The sequence below is a fragment of the Gordionus sp. m RMFG-2023 genome, chromosome 5, assembly GCF_954871325.1.
Source record: "Gordionus sp. m RMFG-2023 chromosome 5, tfGorSpeb1-WG-v2, whole genome shotgun sequence".
NCBI classification, from domain to species: Eukaryota; Metazoa; Nematomorpha; class Gordioida; order Chordodea; family Parachordodidae; genus Gordionus; species Gordionus sp. m RMFG-2023.
The window spans coordinates 8,828,963-8,842,158 of NC_088779.1; the positions used below are offsets into that span (position 1 = coordinate 8,828,963).

Below are 13,196 nucleotides of genomic sequence, written 5' to 3' on the forward strand. Positions count from 1 at the left end.
AATAAATATTATATTCGTAGGGCGTGTTTCTATTCTTACATTTAATTTGCTTATGTCTTCTATATTCGTTAAATTTCTAAATATGGGAAAATAAAAATAATTGGAAGTAGCTTTATAACAGAATTCTATGTGCCATATCTCAAATAAAGGTCTGAAATATGCGGAGTTTGTTTTACCTGAAAGGCAGCCTTTTTAATGTTATTTATCTTGTCAGCTCCCATGGTTCTAAAAAAAATTTACCCATCCTAACATTTATCTAAAATGTTTGACCCCGCTGCCAATGTTTAAATAGATGGCTCTTTAATTATTTTATTTTGATATAATTTTTTTAAATTTATAAAATATTCTATATCATAATATAAAATAAAATAGTATAAACTTAAGCCTGTTCTGTTAATTTTATTCTAAAATAATTAAAATTCTCCCGCTGCTCGTCCCTTGTTTTATAAATATTTAAGAGACATTTAGTATGGGCGGGTGTGGGAGGATAAACTGGCCTCTGCACAATATATATATATGAAATTTCAAAATGATATAATATATAAAAATTAGGTCATCAATATGAATAAATATTTGATATTTGAAGTAATTTTAGTTATCTATTTCTTATACTTCTATCAAAAAATTTAAATTATTTATTCAGGAAAGACAAAATTTTAGAACTTTTTTTAAATAATTAAGTTGAAAAAATATCGCCACTCGCATGCTCTTCTGTGTTGTAAAATTTCTCAAAGCATTATTCTAATATTTATATTAAATTTGCACCAAAAATTAATATTCCAAGTTAATTTTTGATAAAATTTATGGTTATAAAACCACAGGCCATTTTGATTGACTTTACTAAACAATTTTTCCAAAAATAAAAGATCACCATAAACAATTCTCTTGCAAGGACAAACTGCTCCGGTACCGTTTCTTGCTTATGTTCTTATAAAAATCAATATAGATTACAACCCTGCATATATTTCACACTTTTTATATTATTTATCAAGCTTAAATAATAATAGCATGCTACAACATCATTACAATATGAAAACATTTATTTGCAAAATTAAATTATCGTATCTTCTTATTCCAAATGAATTATGATAAAATACATTTCATAAAATGATGTAAAAGCTGATATTTCAAAATCGTAATTTTTAACATTCAACAATCAGTATAGAATTTTATATTTATGCATTTTAAAGAAAAAGAGATCAATTTTATTGTATAATAGTTGTTATAGTATTGATAGTTTGTAATGAAAATCATGGAAACAAAAAGAACTAATAATTTAAAATTAAAATTTTTTTTTCTTCCTTTTCAAAAATTGCCTTTAGTTGTTAACCTATAGCCACATATTCATATTTTCCATAAATAAAAGAAGAATATAGGAGCAGAAGCTTGTGAATTTTTTTTAAAAAAAGTTAGTTTAGTATAGTTGTTTAACAAGTCGTTTTTAAAATTTTACAAATATAAATATTGTGTATGTATATTCATATTATCCATCTATCTGACTAATCCATGTTATATATTGCCGAAACAAACTTTCGAATAGGGTGAATTCGATGAATACAAAGAACTCAATAACATTGTTATAGTGATAGAGAGTGTAAAAAAATTAATATATAAAATGTTGTCATTTTCTTTTGTTATTTTGAACATATATTTGATTTCATATTCGTTCAGCATTAATAAAAAAAGGTCAGTCAAATTTATCTATTAGTATTATTTATAATCAATTTCATCTAATGGTAATCTTTATAATCAATTTTATCCAACGGTATTCTTTATCAATTTTATCCAATAGTATAATACTCGAAGGCATAACATTAAAAATATGTGATCAAGTAATATCTTATTAAAAAGACGATATATTTGCAAAATGAGAATTTAATATAATATTTAAAAAATATTGTATTATAATTAACCTTTATGATTTACAACAAATATGTCAAAATTAACTAAATTAGGGATATAAATGCTAATAAAATGATGTAAATTATTTTATTTTATATAATAAGATTATTAATCTTTTGATCCTCCTATCATATAATTATTATAATGCGGATAAAAATATATAAATGAATAATATTTGCTACTTAAGTTGTATTTTATAATTTTTAAAATTTTAATATAAAATTTTCTTTTTTAAATTTATTTTATAGTATTTGTTAAACATCACATTATCATTTTACATAAAAACTTAAGAGAAAAATATAAAATCTCAATCATTTTTTCAATTATATAGAAGAAAATTGATTTAAATAAATTGCTAGATTTATTCTTTTTTCATATTTAAATAATAATAAAATTTATATATTTATCATATAGATCTATAGTTAGGAGCTGGGTCACCCCTTGAAATATCGGCCGTCGTCAAATTATTATAGATTTCGCGTTTTTAACAATTTTAATACACTTAGAAGCGAATTGTAATAATAAACTAGTAGAAAGCCCGTCAAAAATGACGGGGAATGAGATTTTTATTCATTTTTTACGATAGATGTCATGCCAGGTTCAGGCTCACAATATTAGGAAGCAGCCACTTATAATTTTAAAAAAGTTTATCAAGCCCAGCTCAACCCTTAATAATTTGTAAAGAATATTCCCAAGAGTCAGGTGCAAGCGAATATTTATTTTGAGGTTCCAAGCCCAGTCCTACCCATTATAATTTTGAAAATTTTTTCCCGCCTCGGAGATAGTTAAATTTTTAATATCATTACATGAACGTGAAATATCTGATTTACCAATTAGTCTAATATGGAAAAAAAACATGTAAATTTCGTATTAAGGGAAACTAGGAAGGCCTGGGCAACCACTTATTAGATAATCATGATAAATAAAATTAAAATAACCGACTCTTATACTTTTTTGTATTATGATCAATTAAAATTATATCTAAAAAATATGTTGTTTATTATATAGGGTTATTGTTGTTTTTCAGATAAATTTAATGTATGTCTTGCATTTCTGAAATTATTTGTCAAAGAATTTGATAAGGGATATATATTTTCTTATGTTAATTTTAAAAAAATGCTGTCTATCTAAATTACAAAAATGCCATTAAACACTAATGAAACTTATATGCAAATTATTTGTATATTTTTTAAGATATTTTTTTTATTGACATATAAATTTAGGATAATTTTTTTAAATAATAATGAGGATTATTTATTATGTATTTGATAAAATAAAGAGCAAATCCTTGTTGACATTTTAATTTTCGATGGAAAAAGCGACAAAATAAATCTGGGCGGTCGTCTGGACAGGAAATAATTAATATATAATTTTATATTTAGGGTTGTATATGAAAGTAATGACGGATTAACAAAGCAGTGTACAAAACACATTACCTCCTGATAAAGATGATATGCCTATGCCTTGGGATACTGATAAAAGAAGAACGCAAAACGATATTTGTGTCAATGTCAGCATTGGTATCCCCCTCTAAAATAGAATCATGAACGACAATGTTGATTCAACCATAAAACGGTCGTAAGTATTGTTATGAAGGCCACGACAAAACTACTGCATATTTTTCCATTAATAAAGTTGATGAAATTAGTCGTACTGTACATTCAAGTTTGAAGATTCCTCTAAATATTCATGAATGTTTCTGAGAGAATCGGATAAAGTAATATTTATATTAACTCCTAGTGAAGTGAATGATAGTACAGAATTAAATGTTTATATTTGTTAAAAATAGGTGGATGTGACATGGGATTGTGGTAGTGGTGATTGAAATATCATTTGGAGAACTGGGTGAAAATAAAATAAACATAGATATAAAACATAAGATAAAAAAACAAAATAAACCTCCAGATGAGTTCATTTCAAGCGTATTTCTTTATTATTTTGTCTACCAGTAACTCTAGGATGGGTAAGGCGTTTGTTTAATCGTCATTATTTTATTTGCTTATCTTTAATAATAGATTCATCATGTTTTGTAGCAATGTGATGGATTAGGGTTAGCCTAGACAAATAAAGAAATCAGGCAAAAATATAAATAAACTATTGTTGAAATTAAACAAACATTAAAATAATGTAAAACCGGTAGATGGGTCAATATTAGATGCATATTTCTAGTAGTTGGAGGTAGTGTTGTTAAATTGCTGGATCGGGTCGGCTTGGCCGAAAACCCAGCAAGGTTTGAGCCGAAAAAAACGACCTTAAACCCGAGCCAACCCATTTAGCCATAGATCAGACCCGACCCGACCCAATGGGCCACATGAGCCGACCCATTGGGCCGACCCGATGAGTCGGCTTGCTGGGTCGGCTTGCTGGGTCGGATTGTTGGGTCGGCTTGATGGGTCGGCTTGTTGGGTCGGCTTGGTGGGTCGGCTTGGTGGGTCGGCTTGCTGGGTCGGCTTGATGGGTCGGCTTGTTGGGTCGGCTTGATGGGTCGGCTTGTTGGGTCGGCTTGTTGGGTCGGCTTGTTGGGTCGGCTTGTTGGGTCGGCTTGATGGGTTGGCTTGCTGGGTCGGCTTGTTGGGTCGGCTTGATGGGTCGGCTTGCTGGGTCGGCTTGTTTCGTCGGCTTGTTTCGTCGGCTTGCAGGGTCGGTTTGCTGGGTCAGCTTGCTGGGTGGGCTTGCGTTAAAATTTGTCATAATCGTCATATTTAGGTTTTTTCGAATTTTTTTGAAGCAAATAGGTAAAAATATATTTTGTGAACATGTTAAATTAAATTTTTAGTGAATATGTACCTTAGAAAAGTGACAATTGTCATAATCTTCATTTTTAAGTTTTTTCGAATTTCTTTGAAGCAAATAGGTAAAAAAATATATATTAACATGTTATATTAAATTTTCAGTGAATATGTACCTTAGAAAAGTGACAATTGTCATAATCGTCATTTTTAAGTTTTGTCGAATTTTTTTGAAGCAAATAGGTAAAAATATATATTGTAAACATGTTAAATTAAATTTTCAGTGAATATGTACCTTAGAAAAGTGACAATTGTCATAATCGTCATTTTTAAGTTTTTTCGAATTTCTTTGAAGCAAATAGGTAAAAATATATATATTAACATGTTAAATTAAATTTTCAGTGAATATGTACCTTAGAAAAGTGACAATTGTCATAATCGTCATCTTTAAGTTTTTTTAAACTTTCTTTTAATCTTAGTGGTTTTTAATATTATAAAGTTCAAAAATTTTATTTTTTTTATCACCACGCTTGAAATGTAAAAATTAAAAAAACATTTTATTTATGTTTAAAGTCTTGTAAAAAGTTTTGGATATTTATAGATTTTCTAAAACCATTGAATCTAGTAATAAGGTGTCACTGCAATTATATTTTATTCCAATGAGGAAAATTTTATTTAAAATTGTTTTAAGCCTATTTAAAAAAATTTTGATATTGGAAAGATGTTATAAAATATTTGGATTCACTAAGAAATTTTTTCTTTCATTACTTTTTGACTCCACCCTTAAAAATCTAGAAATATAAAATAAATTATACTTATTTTCAGACTAGTAAAAAGTTTTTATAATTAGAAAAATATTTCTAAATCTCTAATATTGATACTGCTATTATATTTCATTCTTTTTTTTTTAACTTGAACTTAGTTTATAATATTTGGTATTAGATATGAGTGGTATATCCTTTGAAACTTTTTAAAGGATTGCTAGATAATAGGAAAATACAGGGAAAATTGAGCAAGGAACTCATTTTTAAATTTAAGACATTCAGATATATTTTTTCTAATCTTATAAAAATATTAAGTAATATGTAACTACTATAAATTTTTTATATCAAATTTGATTTGAAACACAAGATTTTAATTATTATTTGATTTAAGATCATGGATATAATTCTTGACAAATTTTAAATTATTTTTCATAATTTCTGAGTTTTACAAATATTTTGTTTACATATCACGATTGTTAAAGCGAGTGTTAGCGGGCCTTGCTAAACCCCCTAAATACTTTCTACCACTATTGCATCATTATAAATTTTAATTGATTTTTTTTCTTTGGTAATTGTGTGGATGACTTATGCAAAATCCAATTATTCATACTTAAGAATGAATATCATAGAAAAAATTTGGAAAACATTTAGATCTTCAGAGATACTACTAATTAGGAATTAAAAATTTTTTATCTATAAACCCCCCCCCCCTTTTCTTTTTAGAAATATTAACTATTATTTTTTTAAAAATGATATATTTATTATTCATTTATCGCAAGTAGGCTCTTATATTTTATAAGTAAAAATTTACAAATGCAAAATAAATAAGGCACATTTTCATATCTTTATTATTTTCATAAATAAAAAATAAAAATTATATGAAATCAAATAACAAATAATTGAAAAATAACAAATTATACAAAAAATTCGTCACGCAAATTTAAAACATTAACATCCCATGAATTTATACATAGGCATTGTTTTAACGTTGAGGCTGACATCCTATTCCTCTTCTTAGTAATGGTTGCGCCGGCTCGAGAAAAAATACGTTCGCTTGCTACGGACGTAGTTTGTTCGCATATCCTTGGCCATTGTCGACAGCTTTGGAAAACGATTAGCGTTTCGAGACCACCAATCTATAATATCAACAGAGGTTTGAGCAACCGGATCTGTTAAATATTCTTCGATTTCTTCTCCGTCTAAATTTGGCATAATGTATGATTTCCTTAATATAAAATATTTAAATTAAATTAACTATTTATTATATAATCAAATCCATTGTAAAACCTTGTAACAAACATATTTTAAAAATGCCTATTTTGCAACTATATGCTTTATTAATTTTATAAGTTCTTAAGTCTCTATTTTTAAATGTTTAATAAATATTTATATTAACTCAAATAACTATCATAATTTTTGTTTAATGTAAGCATAATATTTAAATTTAGTCACTCCAATATAGCTTCAAAAATGTTTGTTAGAAGTTTTTATGAGTATTCTATATAATTAAGTATTTATCTTAACTCATTCAGAATATTGACAGACATTAGATTGGATTCATTATTATCCTCCTCCTCGAAATCATATATTGATTTCGATGTACCATAATCATCAAATACTTTTTTGAATTTTTCATAAAACCCAAGGTTATTTATGAAATTTGGTAAAAATGTTTTCTTAATTCTTGGATCAAGAAATGATGATGCATAATTTGAAAATGTGGTGAAATATTCGATATAAATATTACATTTTTCTTTCATTATATTAGCAGCACTTTTTATAATTATATTTTTATGTGATTGGGCATTAAGCGATAAAGAATTCGCTATATTATCTAAATATAAGGCTGACATCCTAATTGTAGATGATGACGCCGAACTTATTTCACACGTGATTTTATAGAATGGATACAAAAATGACTCTAGCTCAATCAATAACTTAGCCTTCTCCTGGTTCAAATTATCTTTATTGGGTAAATATCGCCTACTTATATTAATGATGGCATCTATATTCTATTAAAATATGATTATAAAAAATATCAAATAATAAAATATTACTTTATTAACAGTAGTTATCATTAAATACATACTGTTCCATCTAGTGGCTATATCTAGTGGTATCCTACAACCTCCACTTAAATTGATATACTCTTGCATAAACTTTGGGCTTTTATGCATTTTGCTAATTAAAATATGTATTTTGGCAAGATGAGTAGATAAGCTGTCTAAGCCCGCTTGAACGATAATATTAATTACGTGTGCTAAGCATCTATTATTATTTGCATTGGCGTTACCATTATTTATGAAATAATCTACCAACAAATCGGCAGCTACTATAACATTTGCAGCATTATCATGGGTTATAGATAATATTTTTTTTTCAATTTGGAATTCCTCAAGAGTTGATATTATCAACTCAAATATATCTATTCCCGTGTGAGGATGCGGGAATTCTATTATATCTAGTAAAAAATTTTTCAACTTCCAATCCTTATTTATAAAATGGACTGTTAGTGCACAATATGATAGAGAATTTAGCCCAGTCCAGATATCTGTAGTTAATGATAACTGACATTCTTCTTGATTCAAAATGTTTATTATATTGTTTTTGGCACAATTATATAATGAGCCTAGGTGCTTGATGGCAGTTTGCCTGCACCATATTTTGACATTCTTATTTAAATATCTAAATATGTCCTTAAAATATTGACTATCTATTGTATGAAAGGCAATATTATTTTTTATCAAATATCGAAGTATTAATTTATTACAATACAAATTTTCATCAGCAGTTAATTTCCTAGAACCATATAATGTATCGGGTACTTTAACAGATACAGTGGATAGGGATTCTGGGTGTGAAGTTATTATGTGTTTTCGCAAATTGGCTAAAAATATAAATAAACTTTAGACATTAAAAATTCATTATTATTTTTTATATCTTATTTAGTAATTCAACATTTTGATCAAAAAAAACCAAACAAGATCTTATTTAGTGTTGTACAAAGGCCAAGTCGGCTCCGTTTATTTATTATTTAAATATTTTGAAATAATTAATTTAAATATATATATATATATTAAAAAATATTAAGAATGCTATAAAAAAAAATTATGTATAAAATATTAAAACATATATCAGAGACCTGCAGAGGTTTTATTTCCACGGCCCGTCCCGACCGATTTTTTTGAAAAAATTTTTTTAGGCCCAGCCTTCATTTAAAAATTTTTTTTGGCCCTGCCTGGATTTTTTAATTATATTCGACCTGGTGTTATATATAAAAATTCACCTATTCGGTATTTTACCGTATTTTTCAGCGAGAATTATCATTTAATAAGCATATTTATTTTATCTTTTAAACAAATATTTATATTACATATTGATACTATAAAAAATTTGTTATATAATAAATTGTATTTGTGGTAATTTTAATTAGTTTATAAAAAATACATGGTAAAAAATAGTGTTGTTAAATGGCTCGATTTGAGCCGATTTTTAAAAACGGCTAACTCAAAATTTTATCCATAAAATTATTAGGCAAAACCGGAAATTTTGATCATAGATGCCACAAAGGTATGGAAATCTATAAGCTAAATCTCGAGGCTTAGGCAATATTTACCTGTCTAAAATATAGTTAGCCGTTTTTAAAAATCAGATCAAATCGAGTAGTTGAACAACATTAGTAAAACGCTAAAAGTTTGAGAATATATAATATTGTATTATAAAAGAAATAACAGTGTTATTTATTAAAATAAAACTAATATTCATAAAAATGTAAGATAAATTTTCTTTTAAATATTTTAGATTACATTGACAAATATAATTCATCGGGTATCTAAAAAAAATTTCAGGCTTAAAACAAACAAATTTTGATATTACAATCTATTCAAGGTATCCGTCATTTTCAATAGAATTGGTTAATTTTATTTTATTATACTAATTTTTAAAATTTATTTAGATTAATATCAATAGTGACAAAGAGGGAGAAAGAAGTAATAATCAATGAAGCATCAACAAGTTCCGACATTGTTTATCCATGACAATTTATAGAGCATATTTTAAAAAATATTTCAAAATAATGAAAACATATCTGCCATGTCTACCAAAAAATATGAAAATTTTAGTTAGCATTACCTCAACTTGCAAGTTGCAACACTGCAGCCATTTTCAGTTGTTGAAAATCTTTCATTTATAAAAATAATCAAAACATTAGCTCCACAAAAAAATATAATTTGCCGACATACAGTTGTTGGCCGATTTTTTCAGCAACCCATAGCAGCAGATATGATTGTTTAATGATTTAAATTTTGATACAAATTTTAAATTATTTTTTCAAAAAGTCGAGATTTTAGTATTTTTAAGCGCCGAAAGACTTAGTAGTATAGCTAAAAATGTCTTTACAAATAAACGAGGGTGCTTTAATGACCAAAATTTTGAAAATATTTTATTACTGAAATAAATAATTATTTATAATCATATATTTCGATTTCCATATATTAAATTAAAATCTAGTGTTGTTAAACGGCTTGAGCCGATTTTTTTAAAAGCTGAAAACGAGCTGTTTAACAACAATATTAAAATCTAAAAATCATTATTTTAGTTATATTTTGATAAATATGATAACGAGTCAATATTTTTAGTTCATTTCATTAATTTTTACAATAGAATCTAATTTAAGATTATACAAACTATATTAGTAGTGTTTAAAGTCCGGTCGGACGTCGGGCCGACGGTCCGGTCCAAGTCGGTCCCATCATGCTCTTGTGTCTAATGGGACGGTCCGGTTCTACAACACGGTTCTGTGTTCCGGTCCGATTGAAGACCGATTAAAGAAAATAAAAGTTTACAATACTATGATTAAATTAAATTTTTGGAAATGATTGAATACATAAATCCTAATATTAAAGTGTTCAATAATACATTTCGAAAAAAAAAATTCTAAACAATTACCTTATTAAAATGAGTCATAAATATTCATACTAGCAAAATTGCCAGGAAAAACTTTTGTAGCTTAATAAAAAAAATTATATGGGACCGACCGGACCGAACCGATAGTCACACGGTCCGGTCTCATTTGACTTAACGGTCCATTATTCCGATCTTATTTTAGAAAAAAGGGACCGGACCATTGCAAACACTATATATAAGAGTATAATAAAAATTGTATCTATATCTAGATAAATTTTCAGACGATGTATCCGTATCTAGATCCATTTAAAAAGAATCTATTAACAACTCTGATATAATTGATTATTGAGTAGGTATTTTATATTTAACATGTATATTTTATTTTATAGTGCTATATATAACTATATTTAATACAAGATATATATGTGCAATGAATATGAATTTAGATAATCAATTTAAAACAAAATATATAAGTATGATGTCATACTATTATTTTTTTAAAAATGTAAATAGTTAGTTATAAAAATCATATAATTTGAAGAAACCATTTAAGGGAACAAATGAGGCCGTTATAAATGAATGCCCACGAGGCCGTATCGTAACGAGTCCACCCCCTGCCGGCGCGGTTTAAATTTTTTAAATTATTAAGCCCGAACTAAATTATTTTTATAAAATAGGTCTCGGGCCAGGAATGTTTAATATATTAACTTGTAGTTATAAAGAATATTTGAGCAACCTAATTTAGCTAGTATACTCATGTTCTGAATAAATTTTTTCACTCAAAATAGCGATGGCACACTATTTCTACATAATTATAATTTTTAACTTAAATCTGAATAAATTTTTTCACTCCAAATGGCGATGGTACACTATTTCTACATAATTATAATTTTAAAAATTATTAATCAAAAGTAAATTTTTGCTGAAAAGTCGGCTAGAGCAACTCCTGAGCCAACTCATATAGCTTATTGAGCCAGCTTGTATCTGAGTAATTTTTCTACTCAAAAACTGGCTGAGTTCGGCTTAGCCCTTTTACAACACTAATATTTTATTACGTAAAAACAAAGGTACAATAAGGTAAAAAAAATATATTTAATTAAATCATTCGTTAAAAATTTTTATGCTAATTTTACGTATTTTATATATTAAAAAAAATTTACTTGATGATGTACTTATGCGATAGGTTTTGTTACACAAAGTGCATTTTCTATTCCCTTTTCTTGGTGTATCCAAAAAATTTTTTTTGACACAAGGATCATTGGAAGATTTCAGCGGAACCAAACTTTGATCTAATATCTTTTTAAAAAAAATATCATTTGTATGATTTATATATGGGTCAGGATTTAATGGTCACTTTAGCTAACTGCAATTAGAGACCTTCATGGGTCGGGCCGGCCCACGGCATTATAAATTTTCTAGAGGGCCTGGGCCGGGATCTAGACCCATGAAGGTCTCTAACTTAAATATAATTTTACCTGAAAATCTTCACCAAATTGAGAATGACTTGAATTTTCAAATGGGGAATCGTATAAAAAAGATAGAATGTCAGATGGAGAGGAATCCATAATAAAAAGTAAAAAAAATTTTTTTAATTTATAAGAGTAAGGAAAAAATATTATATTTTAAAAGTAATAAAAATATTATATTTTTTGAAATAATTTTGACGGGTTTCGTTTTGTTAAACCAAACCTTTAAATTAATAATACCCCCATGTGGGATTAAAAAAAATTTTCTATACCAGCGATAATAAAATGACGGTTTATGGTATGGATAAAAAGGGAAGATTTGAAATGTAATTTTGTTATTTATTAAAAATAAGTCATAAAAAAATATAAATTGAATAAAATGATTATTTTTTTGTTGACCATTTTATTTAAAAGAAAGGAAAAAAAGAAATGTGTGTTTTGAGATAAATAGTTACAATAGGTCATATTGAAAAGTGATTTGGTTTTTGAAATTGAAATTATTAATTTTTACCATGTTGGTACAATAAGTTAAAGTATTTATTATAAATATATCATATTGAAAAGTGTTTTGGTTTTTGAAATTAAAATTAATGATTTTCACCATGTTGGTACAATAAGTTAGAGTATTTATTAAAATATATCATATTGAAAAGTGTTTTTGTTTTAAAATTAAAGTTAATAATTTTTACCATGTTGAATACAATATTTTAAGTCTTGATTTCATTGGCGTACGCAGCTGGGGGGGGGGAATCAGTAGAAGAGTATATCTTAAATACAGATACATTTATAACCCAAATAAATGAATTTTTAATTCATCATGCAACACTTACTAATCTGCAAATATTACTTCCACAAAAGCCTTCCCAACCTTTTTCAGATGGTGATAGAAAAAAAAATATTTGTTAGATTTTTATTATGAAGATGTTAAAGTATCTTATGATGCCTTACTAGCTGAATAACTATGTTTATAAGATTAACTATGGTTGATATAGTCCCAAAAAATGCTATGGATGCTCTGCATTATTTCAAACATATTTTAGATTAAATTCCCAATGTATTAAAAGGGTTTATAAACTCTTCCCATTAATAAACTAATGAGAGAACATTCTCTTTTTTAAGAAGAATAACAGAGGCCTGTAGAAGTACCATTTGCAGGTCACGACCCGGATTTTTTTTAAAGATTTTTTAAGGCCCGGCAGGGTTTTATTTAAAAAATTTTCAGGCCCGGCCCGACCTTTTTAAGAAATTTTTAGGCCCGACTTGGCTTTTTTTTTAAAATTTTTAGGCCCGGTCCGGCTTTTTTTAAAATAAAATTTCCAGGCCCGGTCCGGCCTTTTTAAGAAATTTTTTAGGCCCGACTCGGCTTTTTTGTAAAAATTTTTAGGCCCGGTCCGGCTTTTTTTAAAATAAATCAGGCCCGGCCCGGCCTT

General features: G+C 27.1%; 1 long non-coding RNA gene across 1 annotated transcript; it reads right to left on the bottom strand.

Annotated features, from left to right (window-relative positions):
* Positions 1-6,220: 6,220 nt before the first annotated feature.
* On the bottom strand, positions 6,221-11,914 carry LOC135929877 (uncharacterized). The gene is made up of 2 exons (XR_010572653.1): positions 11,776-11,914; positions 6,221-6,620 (listed from the first exon to the last, which is right to left on the bottom strand). It is a non-coding gene; the product is annotated as an uncharacterized LOC135929877 (long non-coding RNA).
* Positions 11,915-13,196: the final 1,282 nt, after the last annotated feature.